This window comes from Canis lupus, chromosome 17 (genome assembly GCF_011100685.1).
Source record: "Canis lupus familiaris isolate Mischka breed German Shepherd chromosome 17, alternate assembly UU_Cfam_GSD_1.0, whole genome shotgun sequence".
NCBI lineage: Eukaryota > Metazoa > Chordata > Mammalia > Carnivora > Canidae > Canis > Canis lupus.
Genome location: NC_049238.1, coordinates 16,271,523 through 16,290,120, shown reverse-complemented (window position 1 = coordinate 16,290,120; position 18,598 = coordinate 16,271,523). Strand labels below are relative to the sequence as shown.

Genomic DNA, 18,598 nt, shown 5'->3' with positions numbered 1-18,598 from the left:
TATTTTTGAGCATCCTTTCTATGTTGGAACACTCTAACAAGCAAGTGTTAGCAATAGTTATAGTAGTAATAATAGTAGGTATTATTGCAGTTGAAGAAATTGTAGAAGAGTAGTAGGAGTACGCATATAGTAAGTATCAGCCAGAGTTGTAAGAACTTTACATTATTAACTAATTTCAGATCCCTAATAATTCCATGAGGGAGGTCTTAATGGCACACTGTTCTTCATACTTGAATAAATTCACAAGATAAGTAACTTATCCAGTAGCCATAACCAAACCTTCAAATAACTTATATCTTACAGGTTTATAAGATGATAAGGAGATCATTATAAAATTATAATGGAATAGATCAAAAATTTTTTTAAAAAGCAGGAAAGAGACCTAATTAGGTCAAGTAGTCCTAGATAACACTGAAACTAAGGTAGAGGAATGAAAAAGCACTAACTATGAGAGAAGCATGGGATGAGGTAAGGGATCACCTAATATACTGTCTAATGCATAGAAGTTGCTTAACAAATGCTAGTTTGCCCTCCCTTATCAACTCTCTGTTATAGAAACTTGACTGGAATATCCATTAAAATGTGTAACTGTGTATCTAAGATTGAAGAAGAAAGTGATGAAAATCAGAATAGATTTGACCTTTGAGACAGAGAGCCTACCTGAATATATAAGACCAAAGCCCCATGAAAAGTAATGAATATCCTGTCCCTCACCCAAAGAGAAGGACCCCACAAAAAAGCCTGATCTGGAACAATGACAGGAGATCATGTGAATTGTGATAGTATCCACTATCCACAAGACACTTGAGAATAATAAACCAAAGGACTTGGCTAATGGCACTCCTCTAAGGAATTCAGGACATTTGCTCTACAACCAGTGAGAGATCTTAACTCTTTATAACAATCTGGATGGATGGATGGGTGGGTAGGAGGGAGGGAGGAAGGGAGAATGGATGGCCTGTCTGACATTTCTAAGTGACTTATTCCAATCATCACCTTCCTATTAAGGAACAACCAATTCATCCTGACAGTAGCTAGGCTTAGAGTTTAATAAATACATTTTCTAGCACTCAGACAAGGGATCTATTAGGCTAGTAATGGAAGCTGCACTTTCAAACCAGCTATTTGTGGCAAAATGACTGTTCAATATATTTTGAAGCTCCTTGATAATCCATCTAGTGCATCTTCTATATTCTGTAAAGGCCCCAGGAAATACTTCAGGAGATAAGGGAAAAACTAAGATGGTGTTGCAAGTTACAAGAAGAGCAGATCCACTTTCATACATTTTATATGTTTGGGTTATATCTAATTTTTTTAAATTTATTTATTGCTAAATCATGGATCCAATGTAAGTTAATATAAAGATTCTCCTCTTTAATGTAATCTGTGGAAAGTGAGTAATAATAAATCTATAATTAAAAGAATGTTAAAAAGCTGGGTCATTGTAAGTATTCCATTAATTATAAGCTGATTATAAATATCAAAAGCACAGGATATTTTTTGGTGATTAAATAAAAGTTTTAGAAGGTCTTAAGAACCAACCAGTAATTTTATGTATTTCCCCGACAACCTCGTTTATACATTAAATGCCAAATCACTTTGAATTCTAGAGAATTTCTTTTTTTTTTTTTAATAAAGAGTTCTATGAAGGAGAGATCTAAGCGTTTTAGGGAACAGAAATACAAGCTATTTGAGGTATGGGCTAGAAAACTGGACAGGTCATGGGCTAAATTAACTGAGGTATATGTTTCAAGTTAAAGGAGGTAAAGTCACTATACCAGTAGGTACATTTTAAGAAAAATATTAGTAACCTAAAACATTCTCAACAAAAATGAACAAAATATTAAAGAATTTTAAAACTGTGACGTAAAAGCAAATGTCAATAGACCTAGAAAATTGGAGACTATAAAAGAGAAGATTTAGAGAGAAATAGGATGATTACCTTGATATGTTCATATTTGTTCTTTGCCTAAAGTGAGTAGACCAAGGAATAATAAGAGAAGGAATAAAACCCTCAGATCTAAAAGACCTTGCTAGTAAGGAACTGTGTGGGTTTCCTTTCACAAAAAAGTTTGGGAATAAGAGCAAAGAAAATCTTAGACACAAAGCAAAAAATCATGACAATGGGTAAGAGGTTGAACTACAAAATGGACGCCAACATGCCAGTGTAAATTCACTGCTGGACTTGTTCATAAAAATTATTCAAAGAGCTTGTTTTAAAAATATGGAATCAAGGTGGAGCCAAGCCATGTGGGTGGGCTTCATGCGGAGGAGAGAGTACATAATCTGATATGGAATATCAGAGACCAAGTGGAGAAAAGAGATACTGGCCCAAGGGAAAATTATGAGGAGGGCGGTGGAGGTGGAGGCAGCCCAATGTTGCAGTCTCAGCGGGGCAAGAAGGATATCTGGGCAGGGGAAACAGGGGCAGTAGAAACCCAGCTGCTGTGTCAGAGCCTGCATACAGTGAGGAGCCGTGAACAGGGCAGTAACAGCAGCCTGAAATCTGGTGTTAGAGGTCGAAAAAGGGTGAGGAAAGCTTCTGTGCAGCCTGGCAAAAGGTATCAGAGCCTGGCTGAGTGAGGAAACCATGCAAGAACAACAAAGAGGCAGTCATATGTGGAATATAAGAAATAGTGCAGAGAATCATAGAGGAAAGGAGGGAAAATTGAATGAGAAGAAATCAGAGAGGGAGACAAACCATGAGAAACTGTTGACTCTAGGAAACAAAATGAGTATTGCCAGAGAGGATGAGAGGATGAGGTAACTGGTGACAGGCATTAAGGAGGACACATGATGTGATGACCACGGAGTGTTATATGCAATAGATGAATTACTGAACTCTACATCTGAAACCAATGATGTACTGTATGTCGGCTAATTGAATTTAAATTAAAAAAAAAAAAAGAACAGGGGGCAGTGACAGCAGCTCAGCATGGAAATTAGGACCACAGTGAGAAGGGCATCAATCCAATGGAACGGCAATGGCAGCAGTCTGGCGTGAAATATTAAAGATCAAGAGGGCCATGGGAGAATGGTGCCAGTGGCAGGACACTCAGTTGTGTACAGGGGTAATTTTTCAAATAAGGAAGTATTACAAAGGATCATGGGATGAACAAGTTTCTTCCAGTTGGGAAATGAAATTACAAATATGGAAAGGAAAAAAAAGAATAACTATAATTAACACAGATGTGCTAAATTCTAATTGAAGTTTGAGGTATGAATTCATGGTTTTCAACATATATTTAATCATATATACAGAGAGATTTGTATAGATGTGTTTGTATACATGCATATATTCCCTAGCTCTGCCCACTGAGAACTGGCAACAGTGACAGCCAGTAACAAAGAACACACCTCGCACTGAGCTCCTGGTATCTAAACTACACCACTAAAAGAAGCCAGGATCCCCTGGAGAAATAGCTGAACCTAAGGCTGGATCAGGAAAAGTACAAGATGAGATTGGATAATCTTTTTGCACCAGAAAATGAGGAGATGCTCAATGAATAATTGGGAACACATCAAAAAGACATGGGGGTCAACTCAAAGGGGCTCTTTCTACCCAAACCTGGGAAAATTTAAGTATCAAAATAAATACAGTCACGGAGTGCCTGGATGGCACAGTTAAGCATCCAACTCTTGATCTCAGCTAATGTCTTGATCTCAGGGTCATGAGTTCAAGCCCCACACTGGGCTACATGCTGGCCATGGCGCCTACTTAAAAATAAATGAATAAATAAATAAGTTAGTAAGTAAGTAATAAAATAAATAGTAACAGATTATTACCCAATAAATAAAACAGGAATTCATGAGTCTATCCTGTTATATGTAAACAAATGGAGAGAAGACAAATTTTTCTGTGCAATGTCAATGGATAAATGTAGAAAGAATGATGCAGTTTGACAATCACTATATAGCAAACGTCATAGCAGTAATTAATTCAGCCAAGAAATATCAATGGAAACTAAAACTAGTACATTAAAGTGTGATGAGGCATGTGATAGCTTCAAAATACCTCTCCTCAAAACACTTGCTTACTGGTTATAAAGGGAAGAAGAGAAGTTTACAGTGGAAAAGCCTGGCAATCATCCACTTAGTCAAAGATCATGATGAATATCACCAGTAGCAGGACAAACAGAAATCATGTAACACCTGGTGAAATGCAATGAAGACCACAAGCATCACTTATGTGACGTTCCTGGGGGGAAAATGCCTAACCTAAACCTAATCGTGGAGAAACTTCAGACATATCCATACTGAGGGATAGTCTACAAAAACAACCAGCCTATGATCTACAGAATTGTCTAGGTCATGAAGAGTTAAGGGAAGTCCAAAAAGCTGTTTTGGATTTAAGGAACCTAAAAAAAACAAGACAATTAAATTTAACTTACCATCCTGGATTAAATGCTTTTCCTATAAACGACATTACAGTAAGAATTGGAAAAGCTCAAATGGTGTCAGATGATTATGTGTTAGTAATAAGTCAATGTTGACTTCCTGATTTTGGTGGTTGCATTGCTGTTATACAAAAAAAATATATATATATATCCTCAACTGTAGGAAATATATGCTAAAGTTTTCTGAAAGTGATGGGGCTGTATTTAGGCAACTTATTCTCAAATAATCCAGTGTGTGTACCAAAGGAGGGGTGCTTTTTAATCTTCTTGAAACTATTTTGTAAATTTGAAATTATTTCAAAATTTAAAATGGAAACTCCTGAATTTCATTATACACCTACTGAAGAATGTGAATTTATGGCAGTGAGGCACAAGGAAGTATATGTTAAAAGCTATCCATATCATTCATTGCCAGATTTGGAAACCACTGGACTAGATCGGTGCTTTTCAAAATTTAGTGTGCATACAAATCACCCAGGGACCTTGTTAAAATTCAGATTCTGATTCAGTAGTTCTGGAGTGGGATCTGAGATCCTGCATTTCGAACAATCTCCTAGGTGATGCCGATGCACTGGACCACAGACTGAACTTTGAGTATATAGAACCTGATGATCGCTGAGAGCATACTGCCCCTGAAGATCTATAAGACCAGGATTCTTCTTCCATACTTAAAAGAATTTATGGCAGTAGAATTCATAAGTTTGAATGCACCTTCATGAAAGACCCATTAAATAAACTGGCAACAGACTTTGTATTTGTGGATGATATTGTTGATTTGACAAAAGAAAAATCTTGCCCCCAGAGAACATACTGTCAGGCTCTAGGCATGTAACAATAAGAAGCTTTTATATTTTTGCCAATATGATCAATATCTAGGCATTGAGATTTTACCAGAAGTCTAGAGACTCACAGAAAAAATATGGAAACTTATTCTGACAATATCCCACTACCTCTTATACCACTATTTGCTTGCAGTTCAAACAATATACTGTTTAAATTTTCTTTTCCTCAAAGTACAGAGGAGGAAAAGACCTAGGAGTCCATGCCAAAGGTGACTGTCATAGTTACTTGGTAAACTTTCAGTTCTTCTTTACATATATATCAAATCCCAACAAACGGATTCCTTTCACCCCTTTTGTACAGAATAGTCATTATTACTGAGTGCCACCATAAGCCTAGCAATGAACTTAGCCCATTGACGGGGTTTAATCTTTTTTTATTTTTTATTGACAAAAAAATGGGCAATTTCTGTCATGACTTTCCTGGGTATCATAACAGGTTTACATTTTTATGCTTTTCCACATATGGACGCCCACAAAACTATATACAGTAATGTTTATGTGTGTTTTGAAGAGTCACTTAAATGCTAACACAGCGTACCTATCTTACTGCAACTTGCTATTTTCATTCAAAATTAAGACATTTAGGTCTGGGATCCCTGGGTGGCGCAGCGGTTTGGCGCCTGCCTTTGGCCCAGGGTGTGATCCTGGAGACCCGGGATCGAATCCCACGTCGGGCTCCCGGTGCATGGAGCCTGCTTCTCCCTCTGTCTGTGTCTATGCCTCTCTCTCTCTCTCTCTCTCTCTATGTGACTATCATAAATAAATAAAATTTAAAAAAAAAAAAAAAAAAGACATTTAGGTCTATAAAGATAGGCAGATAGATACTATACCTTTGATCTATAGACCATTAATTTGCATTCAGTTTTTCATTATTCAAGCAGTGCTATATTAAGCATTTTAATGAATGTCTCCTATTTATTTCACATGTGCAAGAGCTTCTCGGCATGTAACTAGAAGCCAAATTGTGGGTCAGAGGATGTGTACTGTCAAACATGCTGGATAATATCAAATGTTCCTCTAAAGCAGCTTTGCCCATTCATACCCCCACTAGCAGTCTAAGGGAGTTCTCACATCTTCACGTACATGCTAACACCTGAGATCCTCATCTTTTTAAATGGTGTTGCTGATCTATCGATTGTAAAATGGCATTTTATTATTTTAACTTATATTCATCTGCTTACTAGCAAAAACCTGTTTAACTTTCCCTAGTTAGGTTTCTTCTTTCATGCACTGCCTATTTTTATCCTTTGCCCACATTTTAGGTTGTCTTGTACCTCACGGTTTGTAGAATATTTAAAATGCATTCTAGATTGTCAGTTAATACGTGTGGCAAACATCTTCTCCAGGCCTGTTATTTCATGCTTAGATTGTTCATGGCATCTTTGGTCATGCGGAAGTTATAAATTTTGAACCAAATATATCAATATTTCCTTATGGGTTTTTGCTTAAGAATTCTTTTTCTTCTCCTGGGATCATTTGAAACGTTGACAAAAGTTTCTTCTAAGAGTTTTAAGGTCATCTTTTATTTAGCCTTTAATCTATCTGAAATTTGTTTTTGTTTATAAAAGATAGACATGCAGTTTATTTTTATTTTCATGTGGAAAGCCAATTGTTCCAACCTCAAATCATTCTTCCCCCCTGACTAGGGAAGCGCTCCTCTATCATCTACCAGATTCCTTTAGAAGCTTCAGTCTGTTTCTGGTTTTCCAATTATGTTTCACTCATCCACTTGCTTTCCCTGGTGCTGATGCTGCACTGTTTTAATTACTACAGCTTTATAAAATGCTTTAATATTCGGTAGCACAAGTACAATTGGCAAGTTCTTCTTTTACCAGTCTGTTCACAAATGATTTTCTTGGATTTTTTTAACTTCCTTTGTGACATAATGTATAGTTCATTTTCATGAATGCTCTATATGCCTTGAGAAAAATGCATATTCTCTATCTACTGTATCTTTAACATCAAGCTTGATATGTTATTCTAATACTTTAAATCTGTTCTAAGTTTTTTTATATGATTGAAAGCTATGTTGATAAATACCTGTAACTGCTGTCCATTGATCTCTTCTCCCCTTTTCATTATGAGGTGTCCCTCTTTATCACTATTGTGCTTTTTTACCTTAAATTCTTTTTGGTAAAACTAAAATATACTTTTAAAGTATGTTGTTCTTTTTCTGTCCAATCAAGCAAGTCTTCTTTATCTCTCCTCTTAAATCCTAGTGGCATGGAGTTACCCATTATTCTTCACTCAGAGTTTGTCCTTGTATTTTAACACACACATGTAGTTTATAGAAGTCTAAGGTATTTATTTTGACAGTGTTTTTGAAAACCCATTAAAATACCATTCACTATTACTACTTTTTCTAGGTACTGTGTATAAAACCATCACTGTGTAACCAACTGAATGCAAATGTCTTAGTACTCCTCTCTCCCTCCTTCCCTCCTCAATCTCTCTACTGTCTCACACCACAATGGATGAATTCTGCTCTACTCCTACTCCCTGTGGCAAGTCCACAGGTTAAGGACCCAGGACCGCAGGTATCTCAAATTCTTCCTACTATAACAACAGATATGAGCACCTATTTGGTATGTCCAGCCTCCCTATGGTATGGTAGACTTGGAAGGGAATACTAGAAGATGGAATTCATAATTCATAGCTGCCTAATTCATATTCTCAAATTCAGACTTATGATTAATAAAGTTGACATTTTAATCTCCATTTCACCGATTCTTTCTTTTTTCCTATTTCTTGATTGGTTCTAAACTGAGACAAATAAGAAAGAAAATAAAATTATAAGCCTGACCTCCAAACCTGCAACCTGCACAAAGAACTATAGACAAATTTTGTCTATTCATTGGTATCTCCATGACACAGGACAGATTTCCTAACCAGGGTACTAGAATTGAAACAATGCCCCAGAGGGTTAATGAAATTCTCTAGCTGTCTCTGCAGAAGCATGGACTCAAAGTCAACTGATACAGTTCCAGCCTATGAACAAAAAAGGCCCCACATTCCTTACTCAAGACCCCATACAGATTTTTTTTTTTTTTCCCCATACAGATTATATGGGCTCTCAGATGATGCCCAGAGCTCCGTCTCCTTGTTCTAAGATAACTTCCTTCTGATGTTAAGTCTTCACCCCAAAGTAAAGATGGGATGAATGTTATATGTATGTTTGCTCAATGTGGATGCTCCACCTTTTCTCACAAATAGTCATGAGTCTACTCACCCTTTTCATCAATTATGTAATTTCAACCGCTTTGATTACAAAAACTTTTTTCTCTCCCTCTTTGGGGAGGTGGACTTGAGGTCTGCCTTCTCATCTCCTCGTTTGACTACCTCTTGAATAAACTTTTCTTGCTACATACTTGATGTTTCAGAGATCGTCTTAGCTACACATTAGGCTGATGGACTTGGGTTTGATTACAGAACTCCAAGATCCACTTTGGATGATATTGAAAGCAAAAAGGGAAGTTAAAGGGAATAGAACAGCAGTTTGCATTCCCACCAACAGTCCAAGAGGGTTCCCCTTTCTCTACATCCTCCTTCAATCTAGCTATCATACGACTAGGTATTTAACCAAAGAATACAAAAATACTAATTCAAAGATATATATACACCCCAATGTTTATAGCAGCATTACCTACAATAGCCAAATTATGGAAATAACCCAAATGCCCAGCAACTGATGAATGGATAAAAAAGATGTGGTATACATGAAATGGAATTTCACTCAGCCATCAAAAAGAATGAAATCTTGCCATTTGCAACAATGTGGATGGAGTAAGAGAATATAAGCTGAGTGAAATAAGTCCATCAGAGAAAGAAAAATACCATATGATTTCACTCATATGTGGAATTTAAGAAACAAATGATCATAAAGGGAAAAAGGAGTATGAGAGAGAGGCAAAAAATGGACTCTTGACTACAGAGAACAAACTGATGGTTACCAGAGGGGAGATGGGTGAGCAGATAGGTTAAATAGGTGATGAGGATTAAGGAGTATACTTTCTGTGATGAATACCAGATGTTGTATGGAAGTGCTGAGCCACTATATCATTCACCTGAAACTAATACTGTACTGTATACTAACTGGAATTTAAATAAAAACTTACAAAAATATTTAATGCAAAAAAATAAAAGATAAAATGAACATAAGAGAGACAAGGATGACATTAAAAGGCAGGTTCAGACCTGGCATCAGACCATTGATGTTGAAAAAACCAGCTCTAGAGGAGACCAAGGTCCTCAGCTAAGTAACTCTTTAATTACCTTGTTCAAGTTTTTTGTTGTTGTTGTTTTGTGGGTGTGGAGGAGAGCCAATGGTTTCTTCCTGAAGATGCTCTCAATTCCCCAGGAGAGCACAAAAGCAATAGCTGTTGCTTCATTGACTGAGGTAGAAAACACATTTTGGAGTATTGGTCCCACAGCAGGGATATTCCAGGGGCTTTACTGTGCTGTCACTAATGCTGTGGTATTTCCAACCAAGATAGTGGAAGGAAAAGCAAGATGACCCACCATTCTTGGGTCAAGACCTTGCCAAACAGCTTCTCTCTGGTCTTCAGGCAGCTTGACTTTGGCCTCAGCTCTGCAGCAACTCTCCATAATTTCCTACTCACTGCATAGGCACTGAGGGAAAAAATGGTGTGTGTGGACAACCTCGCAGAGAACTAACATTTGAGAAGGGCACAGGATAGCAAGGAAACTGGAGGAAACTGATCCATACAGGAAGACAAAAAGGCACAAAGAATCTTCAATGACCACTGAGTAGGTATTTTTGTCCTGAGTAGGTATTTCAAATAAGGAAGAACTGGATGATCACTTTGACAATATATTTAGAAACCGTCAATCGCTCTGAGCTCACAATAGTACATTATTATTTATTATATTACAAATAGTCAAATTACATAATCATCCTGTCTCCTGCCACTCTGTTGTTTAAGTTTGAACAAACTGTGTCCATTACAGAAAGTCTTACATAAAGACAAAGCTTGTTTTCAAGGAATATATTCAAATATTTTTAAAATGCAGAAAGAACCAGTATCATTTCTTAGGTTCATTCTTAGCTAATATTTATAAAGAACTTATGCATGATACATGTTCTAGAATTGACAGTAGTAATTGAACAGGTTTATATTGGATTTAACTTGCTCATTGTGAAAAGTCCTCTACATTCGTATTAATGTCTTATAACGTTTTAAGTAAAATGGTGCTGCAGAGAAGGCAGGATAGGCTTTCCCCATGTGTTCCAAAGGCAGCTTTAGTTAGCCTATACCAGAGAAATTCTGGGTTTGGGGGGGGGGGGGCGCTGAGAAAAAGCCATGTGTGAGAGGAGCCAATGTTAAGTGAAATGGTTGTGTGGAGAGTCCCATCAGCTCCTTTGCAAATGGACAAGTCATAAACCTGCCTAATGACTTGGAAACTCAAAATTGCCCCTTTCATTTTAAAGAATTTTTAATGTTGTCCTCTCCAATGGGCACCATTAACAAAGAAACCCGCCATTCCTCCACATGGTTTCCCTCGTAGGCAGTGTGTTTTCAGTAAGACCAGAGGGGAAAAGAACTCTCAGTGGGGGAAAGATCTGTGTGGAGAGAGGAACACTTGCTAATTTCTCCAACCCACCCAACCCATTGAGGCGGAGAGACTGCAGGGTGTGCAAACCACAGAGAAAGTAGAATTTATCTCAGCTGTGATTGCATCTTCCAACCATTTTAATCTCTCTCTTTCTTTTGACACTGTATAATAATACTTTCTTCAAGGAACGTTCTTTAATCATATAATTTGAAAACAAATTCCATTTCAGCTGTCCTTACAGTAGGCGACCTTTAATGGCTTTGCTATAGGTAAAACTCTGTCATTATGTTCTGCCTCCCTGCTCAGCTTTCTGGATATCAAATTGCTAAGATGCTGCAGTTTTTGTCAGTGATAATATTGCCCTTTCAAAATTTCTCTGTAAGCAGCCTGAAAGGATTCATTCGGAGCAGTGGTTTCATTAATTTATTTAAATGCATTTCTCAAACAAAGCAGGTTAGTTGTCTCGAAATGTCAGGGTCCAGGAGCAGATTTGAAAATATTCTTTAAAATAACAATTGTCCAGGCTTTCCAAGGGAAGGAAAGAAAGCAGGCACGTATAAAGGAAGCTAAGTGATGAGTAGCTGCATGCCTTTCCCAAGGGCTCCAGTGGTCCTCCTCAAGATCAGCAGCATTCACCGCAGCCTCCATGTGGGGATCAAGCTTATCAAGTGGTTTTTGCTGTAGATGATAGTCAGCACTAATCTTCCAAATATGACTTGCTCCTCCCTTAAGAGAGTTGTTTGGAGACAGATAGTTTTAGTTTAGCAAAGTACCTGGGCCCATTAGATAGGAACCAGGATGTAGTGACTCCCATGTGCTTGCATGTGTGAACTGGGGCCTAGGGAACATCAGGTTGGTGCAAACAGACAGCTCTGGACCTGGCAGGAGAAATGAAAAAACATGTGATGAAAATCTGCATGAAATATGAACAGGCAGCTTGGAAGTACTAGTTGGTATATGTCATTTAAGGAAGAATAAAATAGATCATCTTCAAACAAAGCTCTTATCACTCTGGATTTTAAATCACCCAGATGTTTTAGGTTTTTTCACTCCCTGCCAAAAAAGCAATGACTCCCCATTGTCTACTGAATAATATCTAATCTTCTAAGCATGACATTCAATACCCTCTGCAAGCTGGCATCAGCTTCTTTGAAATTGTAATTCCTTACCACCGTGTCCCCGTCCACACACGTACACACCCTTTACATACTCTAGTGAAACTAGACACCTTTCCATTTACTAAACATGCCAGACACTTTACCCACCTTTATCCTATATTGACAGCTTCAGACCCCCTTCTCTTCTCAGGCATCCTGTCAGCCCCTTTGATTCTTCAAAGCCCAGCAAAAATGCCTGAAAACTCACCCCATGCTACAAGGCAGGTCTTTGCCTTCTGGATTTTCATGACACTTTGTAACTCTCTAAGGCTCCTAGTACAATGGACTGACCCTATGGTGTTCTCCATACACACTGCACATTCCCTCCAGAGGATGAACTCCCAGATGGCAGAACTAGCTCTTACATATCCCGGCCTCCACTCCAGTGGTTCTTAACCCTGCTGCACACCTCAGTCACCTGCAGAACTATGTAAAAGCATGAAACCTGGGTAGGGACACTTTGGTGCAATGGTCTGAAGTTGGGGTCTGGGCATGGTATTTGTTTGAACCTCTTAAACATTTCTAAGTGTAGAGTTCAGTAATGTTAAATATATTCATGTTGTATAACCAATCTCCAGAATATTCTTATTTGAACTCTATACCCATCAAATAACAATTTGCCATTCCCCCTCCCCTACCTTTGGCAACTACCATTCTACTTTCTACCTTTATGAATGTAAATGCCTCACATAAGTGGAATCATGAAGTATTTATATTTTAGTAACTAGCTTATTTTGCTTAGCATAATGTCTTCAGGGTTCATGTTGTAGCATGTGATAGGATTTCCTTCATTTTTAAGTCTGAATAATATTCTATTTTATGTATATACTCCATTTTCTTTGTCCATTCACCCATCAGTAGACTTTCAGTTTGTTTCTACCTCTTGGCTATTGTGAATAATATTGCTATGACTATGGATGTTCAGATCTCTCTGAGATCCTGCTTTCAATTATTTTATATGTACTCAGAAGTAGGTTTGCTGTATCATATTCTTTGTTTAGTTTTTTGAGGAACCACCATACTGTTTTCCACAGTGGCAGCACCATTTTACATGCTCTATCAACAGTACACAAGCATTCCAATTTCTCCACATTTTCACCAACACTTATTTTGGTTTGGGGGGGGGGGGTTGTTTTGACAGCAATCATCCTAATGGATGTGAGGTGATAGCTCCTTTTGGATTTGATTTGCATTTTTCTAATTTCTTTCATTAGTAGTGTTGCATCTTTTCATATGCTTTTTGGCCATTTGTATATCTTTGGAGAAAAGTCTATTCAAATCCTTTGCCCATGTTTTAATGGGGTTATTTTTGTTGTTATTGAATTATAGGATTTCTTTATATATTCTGGATATTAGCCATTCATCAGATGCACAATTTGTAAAAATCTTCCCTCATTCTGTAGTCTGCCTTTTCACTCTATTGATTATGTCCTTTGATATACAGAAGTTTTTAAGTCTAACATATCTCCATTTATCTAACCTTGCTTTTGTTGCATATGCTTCTGGTATCATATCCAAGTAGTTATTCTGAAACCCCATGTCATGAATCTTTCCCTCAGTTTTCTCCTAGGAGTAAAGTTTTAAGTTTTATGTTTGTGTTGAGTGGGGTTGGCACCCTTGTTAAAAATCACTTTACCATACTGACCAGGATTTATTTCTGGGCCCTCTATTCTATTACACTGGTCTATATGTCTATCTTTATGCCACTTTATGCAATTAAAACCACACTGTTTTAATTACTGAGGCTTTGTAATATGTTTTTTGAAATCAGGGACCCTGAAGCCTCCAACTTTGTTCTTTTTCAAGATTGGTTGGGGCTATTCTGGGTCCCTTGAGAATATTTTTAAAGATTTTATTTATTTATTCATGAGAGACAGAGAGAGAGAGAGAGAGAGAGAGAGAGAGAGAGAGAGAGAGAGAAAGGCAGAGACACAGGCAGAGGGAGAAGCAGACTCCATGCAGGGAGCAGGATGTGAGACTCGATTCCTGGTCTCCAGTATCACGCCCTGGACTGAAGGTAGCGCTAAACCGCTGAGCCACCCAGGCTGCCCATGAGAATTTTATGATAAATTTTTCTATTAATGCAAAAATGTCATGGGTGTTTTGATACAGATTGCATCAAATCTATAAATTGCTTTGTGTTCCATGCCCTCTCAAAATAATCTGCAACTTCTATTTTATTAGAGGCTCCTCAGGAGTTTCCAATGCATAATCATGATTGAGAAATACCATTTCCCCTCCACGGTGCCTTGCAAAGAGTCATTTAATGAGAATTTGCTTTAACTTATTAATCGGTTGTTTAGCATGTATTTTGTAACAATGTTGTCTAGAGCAATGTGACAGTATATTTGATTTGAAAGAGGAAAAAAGCCTAGAAATGGAACTATAATCAAAAGCACCTAGACACTGTAAAAGAGTGAACCATGAAAGCAAACCACATCTGTAACTATGCCTCTTTCCCAGAAAAACATCCCTCACTCAGAGAAAAAAAGCGTGTACTTCCAGTGAAATGAGGAGAGTGAAGAAAGGAGAAGGACAAGAGCAAGCAACATGAGACAAGAACCCGTGTCTGGAGACATAGCCAGCTCATTCTCAACTCTCCTAGGGACTTCTGCAAATGAGTGCAAGTGTCTTGTCCTTAGGAATTCAAATAACATTTGTTTGATTTGACAGACTTATATATTATAAAATGATTACCACCACAGAGTTAGCTAACCCCTCCATCATGTCATGTATTTAACATTTCTTTTTTGAGGTGAAAACATTTAAGATCTACTCTCTTAGCAACTAACTTTCAAGTGTATAATACAGAACTATTAACATCATCATGCTGTACATTAGATTCTAGAAATTATGCATCTTATAACTAGAAGTTTGTACCCTCTGACCAACATCTCCCCATTCCCCCCCCCACCACCACCACCAGTCCCTGGTAACCACCATTCTACCCTGTGTTTCTCTAAGAAACAGAGCTTTTTATATTTCACATATAAAGTCATATAGTATTTGCACTTCTCTGATTTATTTCATTTAGCAGAACGTTCTCAAGGTCTAGTCATGTTTTCACAAATGGTAGCATTTCCTTCTTTCTCATAGCTGAATAATATCCCTATTCTTCACATCATAGGGGTCTACAATTCTTCCCAATATCCTCATGGAAAGAATTTTCCTGAATACTTCTAGCCTTCTTCTAACTTCATCAGAAGAAATATGCAGCTATCCACAGTTTTGGTTTAAAAGTAAGTTCTTTCTCTCTCTCTCAATATCTCAATCTCTTTATTTCTTAAAAAGCTGCCTTCTTTTCCCCTTGGCTCCCTATGTTTTCCTGAAGTTTGCAGTGATGGATGCATGGTCTGTAGGTCATCTTCTTTCAGAGAAACCAGCATCAATAGAGGAAAAGGCAGGGAAGAGGCTGGGGAACAGAGTGTTACTTAAAACTTCCCAGAGGAAGAAAAAAGTTTGCAAATACGATAACTACTAAAAGCACACAAACCTCTTGTAATTATGAAATATTATTATACTTATAAATAGTAGGTTTCACTAATTTGAAGAGATACAAATACCCTTATGTTTATTGTAGCATTATCTACAATAGTCAAATTATGGAAGCAACCCAAGTGTCCATTAATAGATGAATGAATAAGGAAGATGTTGTGTACACACACACACACACACACACACACACACACAGAGGAATATTATTCAGCCATAAAAAACTTACCATTTGTAACAACATGGATGGAGCATATAATGCTAAGCAAAATAAGTCAGAGAAAAACAAATACCATCTGATTTCACTAATGTGTAGAATTTAAAAAACAAATGAACAAAGCCAAAAAGAGAGAGAGAGAAAAAAAAAAAAAAAAACAGACCCTCAACTATAAAGAACAAGCAGATGGTGACCAGGGGGGAGGAGGATGGGGAGATGGATGAAATAGGTGAAGGAGATTAAGAGAACACTTACCATGATGAGCACTGAGTAATATATGGAAGTGTTGAATCACTGTATTGTACACCTTAAACAAATATAACATTGTATTAACTACACTGGAATTTTTTTTAAAGTGGGACAAAATTAGTACATTTTTAATCAGAAAAAAATTAAAATGTACTACTAATGGACTCAAATATCCTGCCCTTCTGCTGTGTTAATTGGACAGAGTTCTGGAGGTTCTGAGAATGTTCACTAGACTTCACATGCACCTGGGAACACAGCTCCTTTCAAACCACCCTGAATGAGGGGAACTCACAGTTCACAGTTGTAAATAGCAGAACCAGAACAATGACACTCAGCAATTTGGTTGTCTTAAAAGAAACCCTCTTGAAAAACAATAACAGGCCCTCTTTTAAAAAGAATATTAGACTTTGGCTCAAAGGTAAGGAAGAGACAAAGAATGTCTGAACGTGCCCCAGGTGGATCTTCAGCCATCAGTTGTCCTCCTAAAGAAGAGAGAACTGGTGTTAAGGAAATTTCAGGAACCTAGAGGAGTTAATGTTCTCTGGATAGGAGGTGATCAGTCACCCCATGCCCCAGAGTCTCAGCTTCTAATTTTGGAATCACAGTCCAGCATGTTCTGATTTGTGTTGTTCTGGCTCCACTCTCCAAGACCAGGAAGACAGCAGGATGGAATGTATGTGAAAGAGTGTGGTATGAAGAAGGAGGGTGAGAAGAGGAGGGGAAAGGGAGAGAAAAAAAAAAGAGTGAAAAGGGAAAGAGAAGGAGGAAGATGCAGGGAAGAAACAAGAGATGTATCACTGTAGGAACTGCCTCCAGCACTTCCAAGCTGATCTTTGCGGGCTTTGGGACTGCTGTAGGGTTGGAGAATTCTACAGTAAGCATGAATAGAAAGTAGGAATATTGACCACATATTTCTTCTTTCTTAAAATATTGACAATTTTTACTCCAGGCTAAAAAATCCAAATCAACTGGTTAACTCCTAAAAATCTCTGCACGTTCACTCATGTGGGGCAAATCTGCTCCCCTTACCTCCCTATCCATCCAGTCCATCCTCCCAAATGCAGTTCAGATTATACATTCTTGTTATATTCTTTACTAATCACCCAGCATTAAGTAGTGATGCCACTCTGTTCCTTATTTGAATCTCTAGAGTAACTATAACCTGTAAAATTCACTTCATGATGAGTTATGTAGTACAAAACATCTATGTCATCGTTCTTGCAAAGACAAGAGATGAACATACTCCCAGGTTTTAGCCCACTGGTTTATGCAGGTTAGACCAAATTAACTATTAACAACACCCTCCATTTACTCTTACAAGCACCCCATGTAGGGAAGATAAATTGTGGCCAGCCTTTTGAAATGCTAAATCCTGTGGCATTCCAGATTCCCCAAGGAGAATTTAAAAGCTCCTAGGGAGCTCTGTCATTTTCCACACCACCCTGGCTCCTTACACACACTGCCCGACAATATATTTTTTTTTTTTAAATTTATTTATGATAGTCACAGAGAGAGAGAGAGAGAGAGGCAGAGACATAGGCAGAGGGAGAAGCAGGCTCCATGCACCGGGAGCCCGACGTGGGATTCGATCCCGGGTCTCCAGGATCGCGCCCTGGGCCAAAGGCAGGCGCTAAACCACTGTGCCACCCAGGGATCCCCCGACAATATTTTTATTGTGAACACGAATTATCCTATTCATTTTCAAAGACGAAAAACGAACAAGCCCTACAATCTTGTGAATATGTGGAATGTTAGGAGGGAAGTTTTAATTTAGCCTAGGTTCTCATTGTTTTTACTGTGTAAGGTCTAAATGCATCACATTCTGAAACTGAAGATGAGTGTTATTCTCAGATTTGCATCTGATTTTTTTTTTTTAAATTTTTTTATTTATTTATGATAGTCACACAGAGAGAAAGAGAGAGAGGCAGAGACACAGGCAGAGGGAGAAGCAGGCTCCATGCACCGGGAGCCCGATATGGGATTCGATCCCGGGTCTCCAGGATCGCGCCCTGGGCAAAGGCAGGCGCCAAACCGCTGCGCCACCCAGGGATCCCTGCATCTGATTTTTAAAAAATCACAGTGAAGGAGAAAGTACCAGCTCAAACTCAAATATACTGGTGTGCCCCTCTTGATACCCGAAGACTACTTGCCCTCCAGCAAGCTCAGGCTGCCTAGGTCTGCAGGTCACCTTGGGTTGCTCTGAAATCTATTTATTCAATTTCATTCTTACAGGAATATAAATGGTTCTGTCAAATAAAGTGAAAATTTCAATGACAAACATTCTGAAAACAACAGTTCAGAAAATGAAATCTCTTATTTCTTATTGAAACATTAAGTTCCTCCAGCTGACACCAAAGTCATCTCTTTTTTCATCCTTCTTCATCTCCCTCTAATGGGAAGAAGCAGGGAGATGATTATATTATCTTCCACCTGTTCATCTACCCATTGATCAATATTAAGTGTGTACTGTGTAAAAGTTTTGTGATCTGTGCTGGATGTGAGTGATGAATGAAATGGGCAGTTTCTGCCCTCAAGCAGCTTATAGTCTGATATACAAAAGAGGCATCAAATGGTGAAATATAACCAATGTCTGCAGTTAAGCACAAAGTTAATCTCAGCAAAATCTTGACAGAAATCCTCATTCTACTCTAAAAAATAAAAAAGGACCTT

General features: G+C 38.0%; 1 long non-coding RNA gene across 10 annotated transcripts in view; it reads right to left on the bottom strand.

The window, feature by feature from the left end:
* Positions 1 to 10,008: 10,008 nt before the first annotated feature.
* Positions 10,009 to 18,598, bottom strand: part of LOC111090521 — a 156,270-nt gene continuing 147,680 nt past the window's right edge. For 3 of the 10 annotated variants that reach the window (XR_005372170.1, XR_005372166.1, XR_005372171.1), the window contains 2 exons: positions 15,935 to 15,986; positions 10,064 to 11,691 (listed from right to left, as the gene is read on the bottom strand). This is a non-coding gene — a long non-coding RNA (uncharacterized LOC111090521). Of the gene's footprint in view, positions 11,692 to 15,934; positions 15,987 to 18,598 lie in introns of all 10 variants that reach the window. The other 7 variants (XR_005372164.1, XR_005372169.1, XR_005372167.1 and 4 more) reach the window with 5 other exon arrangements.